The 12,131-nt window shown below is 28.8% G+C and overlaps 2 long non-coding RNA genes across 4 annotated transcripts; both read left to right on the forward strand.

Annotated features, from left to right (window-relative positions):
- Nucleotides 1–67: 67 nt before the first annotated feature.
- On the forward strand, nucleotides 68–11,617 carry LOC135929071 (uncharacterized). 3 transcript variants are annotated; one of them, XR_010572474.1, is made up of 4 exons: nucleotides 68–119; nucleotides 5,983–6,146; nucleotides 6,447–8,141; nucleotides 8,425–8,554. It is a non-coding gene; the product is annotated as an uncharacterized LOC135929071 (long non-coding RNA). The 3 variants fall into 3 exon arrangements; XR_010572475.1 differs by lacking the exons at nucleotides 68–119; nucleotides 8,425–8,554 and adding an exon at nucleotides 11,406–11,617 and having other exon boundaries at nucleotides 3,617–6,146; XR_010572473.1 differs by lacking the exon at nucleotides 68–119 and having other exon boundaries at nucleotides 3,617–6,146.
- LOC135929072 (uncharacterized) lies at nucleotides 8,614–9,751 on the forward strand. The gene is made up of 3 exons (XR_010572476.1): nucleotides 8,614–8,839; nucleotides 8,892–8,966; nucleotides 9,022–9,751. It is a non-coding gene; the product is annotated as an uncharacterized LOC135929072 (long non-coding RNA).
- Nucleotides 11,618–12,131: the final 514 nt, after the last annotated feature.

Here is a 12,131-nt window from a genome sequence, read left to right on the forward strand (position 1 = left end):
AAAATAAATATTTTAAACTATTTTATCATCTTATCATTGTTTCTTTTCATATCCTTTCCTAATTTGCGAAAATAATATTTCTCAACTTATGATTTTATCACATATTTATTCAAGTTTTGGTAAAATTTATTTCTAACTCTAAGTCTAAATTTAGATTTTAAATCCTTAATTGTATGTATAATATGTTATAATTATTCATACTTTTTTTAATATATTCATTTTTTGATAAATTTATTAGCTAGATATTGTTTGGTTATCATTAGAATCAAATTTTAGAAGTGGTATTGTTAAACGGCCCGGTTTGAGTTAATTTTTAAAAACCGCTCGATTACGATTTTAGCCAAAATAATATTATGTAAGCCTTAAAATTTGGCAAATAAAAGTTCAAACCATTTTGCCATCTAAAAACAAAATCTCTAGACTCTCATAATATTATTTTGGCCAAAATCTTAATCCGGTTTTTTCAGAAAAATCAATTTTATAGGTAATTTTTTAAACTCTTTTAATTTCAAATAATTATTGCGACAGGATTGAACAATAATTATTTAAATAAGTACTTAGAATATAGAATACATTACCTTTTTTGTATTTAATGATTGTAATTAATTAAATGTCGAAAAAAATTAATTCGCATTTATAATTATTACAATTCTGAAATTTTATTTTAGGCATTTTAAATAAATATAGCGGAGATTGGGAGAGGTTTTAAATCTTTATAATTTTGCTTATAACTCCTAGAAAATTTTAAAAGTAAAATATTAAAAATAATATTAATAGATGTTAGGAAGAAAACACTTGTATTTAAATTGATTTTTTAAAAAATCTCTAAAAATTGAGGAAATATCACTATTGTTCCCAGAATTATAATTATCAAAATTATTCAATTGATATTTTACAAATTCTATTTTACGAATATTAATAACAAGATGATTCGATTTGAAACAAATAGTAAGAAAATTTTTTAACAAATAATAGTTTTTCATTATTTGACCTAATTTTTAATTAATTTTTCAACTATTTTTAAATTTATTTTTCATTTTTTTTAACAATTCACAAATAAAATTGATATGAAATTTGGTTTTACTTATGAGACGAATATTTTCTTTTAGATTAGAAACTTCGGGATGAAGATGAACATATTATACGATATTATAAAAAAAAATTTTGTAAAAAAACTATTGTAAAAATTTTAAAAAATATAGTGCAATATATTAAATTATTTTATTTGAAAAAAACATTTTATATAAATTATTAAGAAACATTAATTATTTTTTAAATTTTTGTAACGAAAATATTTTTGAAATAAAATTTATAATATTTTATAGAAAAAAAACATTTTCTCCTCAAACCATAATTTATCTCGCATAAATTTATAAAAAATTATAATATTTGTCCCATTTACATTATTATCAATATAATGAGCTGATTTTTTGGTTGACGTTGATCTTATACCTAGGCCAGACCATATTTTAATTTATATAACCTAAATGTCTTGAGATATCGTTCTAACTAATTTTAAATATTAATACTTATTTAGATAAGTGGAGGCGTATACATTATAATACTTGATTATCACTATTATAATTATAACAAAAATATGTATCATTTGAAATTGCATATTTTACAGAAAATAATGTCCCTAAAAGGCATAAAACAGTATAATTATATTTTTCGATTTTTGGAATTTAATATAATATTAATAACTATCATCCATTTATTTATCTTGCATATATCGTAAGATGAACTCTTTTTTTTATAATTGTTATATAATATTGTTATAATCATATATATTAACTAATTAATTATTATTATATATTTATAATTTAATGACTAATGTTTTTAAAAATATTATTCAAAAAATACCATCATGATATAAATAGATTCACCGAGAATATTTATAGTGCCATGTCAGTATCATGCCACTCGGGAAGATATTTTTATTGGGAAATTTTTTATAATACTTTCCACCGATATTTAAAAAATTTACGAAATCTAATTTATAAATTATAACCAAATATAGTATAAGTAAAATTATAAAGTTTAGGTTTACTACAATAATATTTTATAATTGAATATAAATAATTATTATTTTATAAAGCTGACGTATAATATTCCTCCATAAATATAAATAACTTGATTAAATGGGATATGAGAAATGAAATTAGTTTTTTTTAAAATAATGAAATGCGATTAAGGTCAAATCGAGACGGCCTTCGGATATGACCTTATTCGCATTTTGCCGTTTTCCTTGTAATTATATTAATAACTAGTTTAATATTATACATCTTAATCTCAAATTATTTGTAATTTAATCTAAATATAACCTAAATAGGTGAAAAGATTGATAAACATAGGATGGAAAATCCTATGATGTTGGGAAATAGGGATTTCAGGATTTCTATCTGCAATATTTGTCGAGGGATATAAAAATTAACGTATTCTAAGGGAGATTAGCCACCCCCACCCCTCTCCCCACCCCCCAAAATAGATTTTTTTAAATATTTATTTAATAGGATTAAATATATTATCTGAAACTATAAAACTTCAAATCAAAAGTAACACTGAGAAATAACAAATTAAATGTAATTCACAACCATTTTATTTTGTGACTTATTTTCCTATATATAATTGGACTTTATAAAATCATTTTAATTTAAAAAAATATTATATTAAGTTCTTGTCTCAAAATTTATATATAACCATAACTTTATTGCATAATTATAAATAAATTACAGTGAAAACATAATAAAATTTAAAGTTAAAAAAAATGAAATTGTAAAATAAAAATTAAAAAGAAAAAGTATAAAAATTAAAAAATTTATAACTAAAAAATAAAAAGTGAATAACTCCAATTGTTAAACCCTTAAACTATAAAAAATCAACAATTAGCGTTTTCATCTCATTTGCATAGTCTAAGACTTAAATAATTTAAATAAAACATCACCTTTGTTTGAATATTATCACCATTTGAATAATAATAACTGAATATTACCACATGGACTACATCAGTTTTTATCACCTTTCCAAAAAAGTGGGAAATGTATTTAGTAATTCTTATGGAGCGCGTGAGGTCAAAAATGGGAAATTCAGTAAAGTTAAAAACTGGGATATATTCTCGAAAATAATATTGATATTATATTAGGAAAGTAATACTTATTTCAGTTGAGGTTTTTAAAAAAAATCGCTCTAAAAAGGAAGGAAATATCTTAAATATTACCGATCTGGAAATGCTTAATGAAGATATTTAAAGAAACGCCTCCATTTTATGCGATTTTTCTAAAACGCCAAATTTTATTTGCATGTCCTTTAAAAAAAGATTATTTTGTAACAATGGGAAAGTTCGCTAGAAAAATTTATAAAAATGATAAACTGTTCAGCAGATTAAATTTTAAATATAAAATATAATTTTATATTCCCCATTATCACCCCCTATCTTCCATCTTCAAGAATTTTTAAAACGTATAAAAATTAAAAGATATATAACCTTTTATTAAAATAATAGTATTCCAAATTTTCTACTTTTAAAACTGGCCGAGAGGTCATGAAATCTTCATGGGAATCTTGTCTAAAATATATCTACGGGTCAGGCTAATTAAATTTAAAAAATAATTTATATGCAATCAAATCGATTCTTCTCAAAATTCCATTTAGGTGTTCAAAAACTTTGAAGTTGCTGTTGATTGTAGCTGGCTAATCGAGGGAGTTGTCTTTTCACGAACAGAGATATCTCTTGGTTATGTAGTAGTATAGGTATTTGTAAGGTAGAATCAATAAATATAAGTCCCGTTGCTTCCTTTCGGCCATCCATATTCGGGATAGCTCATCTGCAGAGTTTTCATCGGTTGGCATCCATTTGATATTCTGGGAGATTGCAGTAAAGTTTTTGAGTCCTAGTTTGAGCAGTATTAGCGTGATTACTATCTCGATGTAAGGAGATCTTGAGATTTATTTTCTAAAGGTATAGTAAGCCACAGTAGAATCTGTAAATATTATCGGTATATTGATATATTTGTGTATCGCCATGATGGCACCGATGCCTACTGCGAGTACCTCCTTTGCATTAATATGTTCAATAGCATGTGATGGGACATTATACAGGAGGCAGTCCTGGAAAGGTACTGACATATTATCGATATCCCAAAAAGATATTCCGATATGTGATCCGAAAGCGTCCTTATATACTGGGTTGCGTGCATGATATCTGATGCTAAGCAAAACCTTCATTGCTTCGATGATAGCTAATGCTTTTTGGAAGGCTAGGTATGTGTCTATTATAGGTGTTAGTTGACTCTCGTTCATGGTGATGTAGAATGGCGAGAATAATCTAGACATCTTTATGATGGTGCATGAGTAGTGATTTACTACTCCTAATACTTTGCCTGCGAGGAGACGACCTAATTCTAGGTGTTGATATGCATGTCGTCTAAATGCCTCCAGGCATTTCTCGAGCCTTTTTCTCGTATTTGTGTCTGCGCTGATGGTCTTCGCTTGAAGGTCGATCGGGATTTCTAGGTATGTTATTTGCGGTGTAGGGTCCAATACGGATTTTTCTTGTGAGATCTCTAAGCCCCATTCTTCAAAAGTACAACTCAGGGATATTGTGGACCATTTAACGCCATTTGCATTATCGCCGTCGATTAATATGTCGTTCAGATAGACGTTATAGTGAGCTCTCCTTACTGTCTTTGCGCACGCACAGAATAATGGATTGGAGACTGTATGGACAGAAGGACGCTCCCATGTGGAGGACTCTTTATGCGTAGTTCGTGCCATTTATGTTGAATCCGAAGAATTTTCTTACCTGCTGTGCTAACGGGATTGAGAAAAACGTGGTTTTAATATCTATTTTACATGCGTATTTGGCTTTGTCTAAATTTCCTGACATGAATGGGATGGATTTGAGGCGGAATGGGTAGTGCAGGAAGTTCTTTGATACCTCCGAAAAATCACTGATAACTCTAGGTGCACCATTTTCTTTGGGGATAACATAAAGCGGTGAACAGATTTGATTTGCATCCGATGGTTCTATAATATCCGCTTCGAGCATCTGGCAAACGATGTCTCTGTATCTATTGGAAATAGGGAAGTTATTGTTGTGTGTTAAGTAATGATTAATATTTTGACTGATTTTAAGGTGGTCTAGTCTAGAGCAAAATCCTCTTGTCGCGACCTTTCTGGTAAATCTGGACCTCAGCGGCCCGGGCGTCAGCCTTGCTCTGCTGATGTATAGACTGGGCTGTGCGCAGAGTTGCACATCCATGAAAGTCGCTCACGTACCAGAATCATTATCGTTGTTGATTGAATCCTTGAGTTCGAAGATGATGGATCTGACTCCGCTATCACCGCTGCTGCTGGAGGACCACGAGGTTGTGGTAGCATCTGGAATCCACCATTCGGGGATTCCTGAGTCTTCGGACAGGAATAACGGGACGTCCGACTCCGAGTCAGCTTTGCGACTGGCAGGCAATGGATTCGGGAAGGCAGGGGAAGTAGGTTGATTATTATTATTGTCATTTTAGCTGCCGGAATTCCTGCCATTATTTGATGCCTCAGTTCCCTAAGGTGAGCATTTATTGTTTTTAGGCAGTCTGAGTACTTCGCTGGCTCTCCTCTTCTAGCCGGAGGGCCGTTGCCCGGACAAGTACTCCCCGTGGGTGCTTGTGATTGTAGCCCTAAAAGGAGTTGTTGGGTATTAGGTGGCCCTAAAAAGGGCCGTTGGGTATTGGGGGGATTAGAGATTAGCAAAGAAGGAAGAAATAATTCGGTGTAGGAGATTTGCTAGGACTATTTCCTTTCTTGTCCCTGGCGGCGAGCGTCTCCTTTTTATCCGGTCGTCTGCGATATGATGCAGAGGGGCCTACCCGACTCTTCGGGCCGTGCCTCATAACAATTTTGATTAAATATGAAGCAGGTTCCCAACAATAATATTAACATAAATATTGAATTACCGATATCAGGCAATAGCGATCTTTTTTTAAGTAGATTCGAAAACATATTCAAGATACCCAGATATCGGGCATCCAAAAAGCTGGATCCTTCACAAAAAGGCTACCAGACGAAGAATATATCAAGCTCAAAGATATGTTCACCTACCGACTTCATCAATCCATCGATATTGATTGAAAAATTCAGATTATTACACCCGAGTAAATCTACAAGTTCGAATTTATTATTATTTAACGCAGCTGTACAAAGTAAAAATGAAAGTTATATCAATTGGGTAAGTAAAATATGCATTTTAAAAAATGAGTGTTTGCTAAATGATAGTGGAGTTATTGAAAAAGTAAAAATTTCGTCAATCAGTAAAAATATTAGGCAGAAAATTACGTTAAAAGAAAACATTACATTAGCAAAAATTCTTACTTTAAGAGATTATTTTGAGGAGTTCAAATTAATATAAAATATAATTGCTAAAGTTGAAAATATTTCTTTAAACGAAAAAACAGAAGATGAAACAACCATGAAACATTTAGAAAGGCAAAGAGGTAAAACAGAAGAAAATAATCAGATGATGAGATATGGAGACCATGACGAATGACAAAATTTACAATCTAATTACAATAACAGACAACGATGGACAACAAGAGGCCAAGACTTTCAAAGAAATAATTATCAAGGAAATAGTTACAACCCTAGATATCAGAAAATGCGAGTTATTACAACAACGTCAGGGCAAACTACCCAGGATCGTAGAATAATTTTTCAAGATTTGATAATAAAACTAGTTATAATAACAATAACTATAATAACTAATATTGATTATAATTAAAGATATAACATACATTATAAAGATTCAAGATTTATTCAAAGACATAACAATAATCATAATATTGGAAATCAAGGAAGAAATCAAGTATGCAATTGTAGATATCATAACAGCGATAATAATCAATCACGATACACAAACAAAGTAAACACTGTAAATATAGAAGAGATAAAAGAAGATGATAATGATAAATTAGAGAAAAGAGAATATAATTTATATAATCTGGACATAAAAAATATGGATGCCGATAATGGTAACACAGCTAATGATGCATATAAAGTTACAGTATATTTGAATGACGTGTCTATATTAATGAAGATAGATAACGGTTTTAGATTCAGCATCCTACCGATACATATTGCAAGAAAGATTGAAATAAAAATCTTAAATAAATCAGATACAAAATTAACTGGATATAATGAAAAATGATAAAAGTATTAGGTACTGTCCAAGTCAAGGCAAAATTCGAGGATAAAACTCAAATCTTAAATGCTAATGTGGTCCAAAGTGACAAGATTTCACTTTTGGGAAGGACCTGGATAACAGTTTTTAGAAATATTTTAGATAAATTTGTGAATTTAATTGAGGAAGATTATGATAATACTATACAAGAATTAATACCGCAAACGAATACAGAAGAGATGGTACAAAAGATAGATGGTAAAATGATGACAAATTTTGGGACATACCAATAAATTTTAAAAGAATAGTTAAAGAGACTAGTATAGATAACGAATTAATGGAAGTAATCAACAATATAAATAATCATGAACAGATAAAGAATAAAACAAAAAATATGGAGTTAGAACTGAGTTTAATTAAAGATTGTCTTTTATAGAAAATAATACCACAAAATATGAGAAACGAGATGTTGCAAGAGTTGCATAAAGGGCATCTAGGTGCTGGGAAAACAAATTCATTAGCGAGAGATTATTTGTGGTGGCCTGGTATAAATGCAGAAATAGATCGGGAGGTAAAAAATTGTGATACATGTAATAAATATGCAGACAATCCTCATATATACAAAACCCATGGGAAACAACAACAAAAATTTCAAACGCGTGCACATAGACTGCGCAATTTGAAGATAACAATTTTATGATATGTGTTGACGCATTTAGCAAATTCCCTATTATTAGAAGAATTAAAAACATAACTGCTGAATCAACAATTAAAGAATTGATGAAAATATTCAGCTTATTTGGTATAACAAAATAGTCAGTGATAAGGGAACTAACTTTACTGGTAACCTATTCAAGAATTTAAGATCATAAAATTGAACACATACACACTACACGTCACCTCCAAAAGTCCAATGGTCAGTGTGAGCGAATGATAAGATCAATCAAAATGAGCATGAAAAGGAATATGGAAAGTAATAATAAAATAGACTTATATATAAAAAGTTCTTATTTAATTATCGTAATTCAAATGCTGTTTTCTAAAAAATAGTTTCTAAATATAGTTTCTATAAAATATATAATAACTATAATAACCTATACTTTGAGAATTCAACCCGGTTGGGTATTTGACTGGTCAAATTTGTTGGTCAATTTACCTTATTAGACCGGTCATTAGAGATTTTTTATAGACTAGCAGCTGTACCAGTTGAACTTATAAATATGACCCTTTTTACTTTCAAAATTGATATAATAAAGGATATTAATCGAACTTCAGCTGATGCATGGATAAAGATAAGTGATGCATTTGCTAAATTAATGTCACTGAATCCGTTTTAATAAAAATAGTTGCTGGGATATTCTAAAAACAAATGAATATATGATAACGGTAAGTAGTATTTTTCAATATTCTATTCTAATTTCTTATGTTATATTTAATAAATTTTATATTAATTGCAGAGAAAAGTTTCTAAAAATAAATTTAATGATTACTTGTTGGAATAGGAAGATATATTTGAAAACGAAAAATAGGAAAAGAACAGTTTGAAGTAGTAATTTTAATAGATGAATGGAATAAAATGTATCCATGCGACGATGAAGCAAAGTTACGATCTGGCTGGACTCATATCATTGAGAAAATCTTAACCAGTCAGATGAAACTTCCCTTTACCTGGTTGCTTAAAAATTATTATTTCCCATCAAATTTCATATTTTTTAAAAATTAGAGCTCATTGTAAACAATGCACAGCCACATTAAGAATGAATATGATTAGTTCAATGCATGATAAACTTTGAAAAAAGTTAATTTACGATATTTTTAATTATAAATCACATATGCATACTCTTGTTTTAAAGAGACCATTTAGTGGTAGAAGAAAGGAAATCGGCAATCAATTAGAATAAGACTTTGCCTCTAACTGGCGGGTTGAAAAGGCCAACCAAACTATGGAATTTGGCAAGGTAGAACCAAATATACACTTTATTCTTTAAATGTTCTAAGAAAGTGTAAGCAAACTTTTAAAAATGATAATGATTTTGATCTGAAAATGGATAATGGTATTAATACACTATTAATTTTAAAATATACCGAACCCTATATTTTAATCATTATTAATATATGATTTGATAAATTTTATATACATTATTGGTTGCCAGATCAAATGTGTATATACAATAAATTTTGTCAGGATACTGATGTGTCGATACTTCATATTGATGCAACATGCTCCCTGGTTACAAAAATTAGGCAATATAATAAAAAATCAGGCTATTTTTTATATGCGGGAGTAATTAGAATAAAATTAAAATAAGGTCAAATACCTGTGATGCAAAATATGGATACAAATTAGCGCAAAATCCCCAAAATAGTTGTAACCGATCATTCTTAAGCTTTGCTAGGCTTTGTTAGATCCTTAGCAAATTATATAGATCTGAAGATTAATATTGACTTTGTATTTAATATAGTAATGGGACAAAAATTAAACATGCCCAAGATTTATATTAGAGTTGATTATGCCCACTGTATTAAGTTAATAAGCAGATGGCAGGGTTTATATAAAAACCCAGTTTGTTTAGAGAGTTTTATATTCGCACAATGGCTATGCTAATTAAATGTTGGTCCTTATTGAATCCTTAATAATGACATGTACTAATAATTATTGGAATGCTAAAAAATACCTAAAACCTATTATATCTGGACTTGAGAAAATGGAAACTGATATTTATAATAAAGTCGATGATGTTGAGATAATTAATTTAAATATAACCAGTAATCTCTATCATTGGATAGAAAATTTGAAAAATAGTGCCAAATCTAAATGTGCAATATTTGTAAAAGAAGAAAATTATTTTTATTGCCCAGATATTATGAAACATTATGCAATTTTTTGAGGACATATCCCTTATGGTTTAACATTATGCAAGTACAATATAAATATGGGCAACCAACTGCTTCTACGACTAATATTGAAAGTTATTTTAACAATTTAAAAAATAGAACTTTTAAATCTGAAACATTACCATTACGTTTGGATAAGTTTTTCTTGCAAGCATTTCAACGAAATATAAGGTATGATTACACTGACGGAAGCTGCAAGAATTATAAATGTAATTAATAAAGAAAATATAGACTTAGATACCGTACTTAAAATTAACGAGTTAATTAAGGAGGAAAGGATTGAAATAATAGATATCATATATCAAGAGACCTCTGATTTAAAAATACAAAAATTTAAAATTAACAAAGTTTCGATTGACGATGAAGTTTCAATTAATGAAAATCGAATACTTGAAAACTGGAAAGGGTTGGCGGATAAGCCAGTAGCAAGAAAAAAGCATTCTTGGGCTCACTGTCCTGAAATTTTGCGCTTATTAGATGACAAAAAAATTAATTGGGATTATTAAGAAATGGAAATCTTTTTACAATGGCACATCCTTCAAAAATAGGGACAAAACAGTTTTTAATAGGGAATACGTGTCCTATTGATGCACCTTCCTAAGGGGCGGCGGTGGCCTGCTGCGATAGCAAATTATATTTCTCATATTTTGATCAAATATTAAATAACGTTTTTCAGCATTTTATTAAATATTTTATATCACGTGGAATTAATAAAACATAAACAAAATATATAACGAGAACTGAATTAGCGATGACGATGTTTTAACTTTAATTACTAATACTAATGAATGATTTATATCGTTTATCATGCGAGGCATTTTTTATGTCATCAACAAATGTTTCAAAAATATAGCAATGTGTTTTTTCCGGCAATGTGTTATTTTTTCAACTTTAAATCATTTTTTGAGCCCGTTTTTTTAAATTTAAAAATCTGATTTTACTGGAAATGTATGATGTCATGCTTGGGAATACCTATTTAATGAATTTCAAACAATTTTTCTATGAACATTAAAACTTAATATAATTTAAATTAAATTTTTCATATATTTTTATATAAATTATAAATGACTCAAAGATTAACAGCAAAATTGTCTACAATTCATAAGATAGGTATTCTAAACATGATGGAATATATTTGAGGTAAAATCAAATTTTTAAATTTAAAAAAACGCGCTCAAAAAATAATTTAAAGTTTTAAAATAACACATCGCCGGAAATAACACGTTGACGCTAACATATATAGTATGACGGATAAATTTAAATGCACTAATAAGTGCTATAAGACGGAGAATATAAGATGCCCTATATATACCAATTAATATAAACATTTTAAATACAACAGGTTTCCAAAACTTGGCAGCTGCGATTGAAGACATACCTGCCCGATCCTTCTGTAAATCGTGCAGGAATTTGAGTGCATGAATACGAATTTCATGAACAAATTATTATTGAAACAACAGGATGTGAAATATATAAATTAAATAATTTCTCGATATTTACAGATCTTTCTGTTAAAACATATTTTTTAAAAGCAGCAATTAAAGAAAGAAAAATTTTCGAAAAAAGAATAAAAATATTTGATGAGTGAATCAGAAATGTATTTTTATATTGATTAGATATGCTTCCTCAATTTAATTAAAAAATTGATGAGTGAATCAGTAATGTAATTTGATATATGATTACTGAATTTACACAAAAATTTGATATGACTGATTAGCTACTAGTGCTGTTATAAGTAGCTATCAAAGTACCATTAAAAATAAAGTTTGGTCATTATTATTCTACAATAATTCTTTACATAGCTTATACAATTTAGCCCTTGACACTTCCTATTTAAATTAAAAAATATATATGCTAGAGTTTTGAAAGAATTTCATTTGTTTTAAAACGATCGGCTGGCGCGGCGAATTGATTTAGACACCGCCACAAAAATCGGCGGGGGCGGGGCAGCGTCAAATATTTTTCTAATTTAAATTTTTTAATAAAATTATAAATTCATTGGAAACACTTTAAAATAGTAACTATAATTAAACGATTTTATTAATTTCATGTATAAATATTATTTTAT

The sequence above is a fragment of the Gordionus sp. m RMFG-2023 genome, chromosome 4, assembly GCF_954871325.1.
Source record: "Gordionus sp. m RMFG-2023 chromosome 4, tfGorSpeb1-WG-v2, whole genome shotgun sequence".
Taxonomy (NCBI): Eukaryota; Metazoa; Nematomorpha; class Gordioida; order Chordodea; family Parachordodidae; genus Gordionus; species Gordionus sp. m RMFG-2023.